Source organism: Sus scrofa, chromosome 6 (genome assembly GCF_054392235.1).
Source record: "Sus scrofa isolate SSC_HxYL_T2T_F1_AM1 chromosome 6, Sscrofa_HxYL_maternal_Yorkshire_Landrace_v2.0, whole genome shotgun sequence".
Classification (NCBI taxonomy): Eukaryota; Metazoa; Chordata; class Mammalia; order Artiodactyla; family Suidae; genus Sus; species Sus scrofa.
The window spans coordinates 155,094,171-155,095,047 of NC_139388.1; the positions used below are offsets into that span (position 1 = coordinate 155,094,171).

The 877-nt window shown below is 45.7% G+C and overlaps 1 pseudogene; it reads right to left on the reverse strand.

The window, feature by feature from the left end:
• Positions 1-205: 205 nt before the first annotated feature.
• Positions 206-523, reverse strand: LOC146402921 (putative G antigen family E member 3 pseudogene; annotated as a pseudogene).
• Between the last annotated feature and the right edge of the window lie 354 nt (positions 524-877).

The window sequence follows — 877 nt, forward strand, 5'->3', positions numbered from 1 at the left end:
TCAGTAAGTGTACAAGGAACAAATACTGTCTTCCATTCATCCACAGTTTCCACTAGCTTGTAAGCCAAACTTTGGGGGCCAGAGTCCTATTTTGGCCATTTCTCTTTTATTTTTTAAAGTTGTAAGACTTTCTTGAGAGATGGTTAACAATCAAATTTCCAACATAAGGACAGTATGCTTGGCTTCTATCTGTCTTTGTTTAAATCTATGGTTGTCTTTCACCTGCTTCTGGCATTTTCATGGCTTCCTGACTTGGTATCTCCTTCTTGACATCATGACTGTCTCCAGGCTCATCCAGGATCTTCAGCAGAGCCAGCTCCTATTTTCACTATCAGGACTTTGAGCTACAGGTGCCCTTCTGAGCAGGTATAATATCCTGACTCTCTTCTGGTGGTTCCTCTAGTTGAGGTTGTTTATCACGGGGCTGCTGAGCTGATGGAGGTCCAACCATCATCTCTTGGAAGGATGCTCCATCATCTCTGGTTGCTATGGATTTGGATCTTGTTCTCACATGCCCACTCATATTTCCCAACTTGGTGCCCAGGAGTACCTCCGGGAGGGTTTCCTGGCTTGGTGTCAGTCCATGAGACTGGCACAGCTACTGTTGGCCTTTTTCCTTACATCTGTATCTTCTAACTCTGCACCCTATGCCTAGTAAGTACTCACTAAAGCCTTAAAGGTAACCTGACATTTCAAAATTAGGTCACAAATCATCCACCGATTGGTTTCAAGCCAGCTGGTTTGAAGGGTGGGGTGTGTGTGAAGGGACCAGGGACATTTTCCGTTGTCTTAGACCTTCGAGCCTAGAGAGCTGGGCTTTTAGTCTCCTTCGTCCTCTCCACAGGTAAGATCCCATGCGCAGCCCCAAAATGGAGAG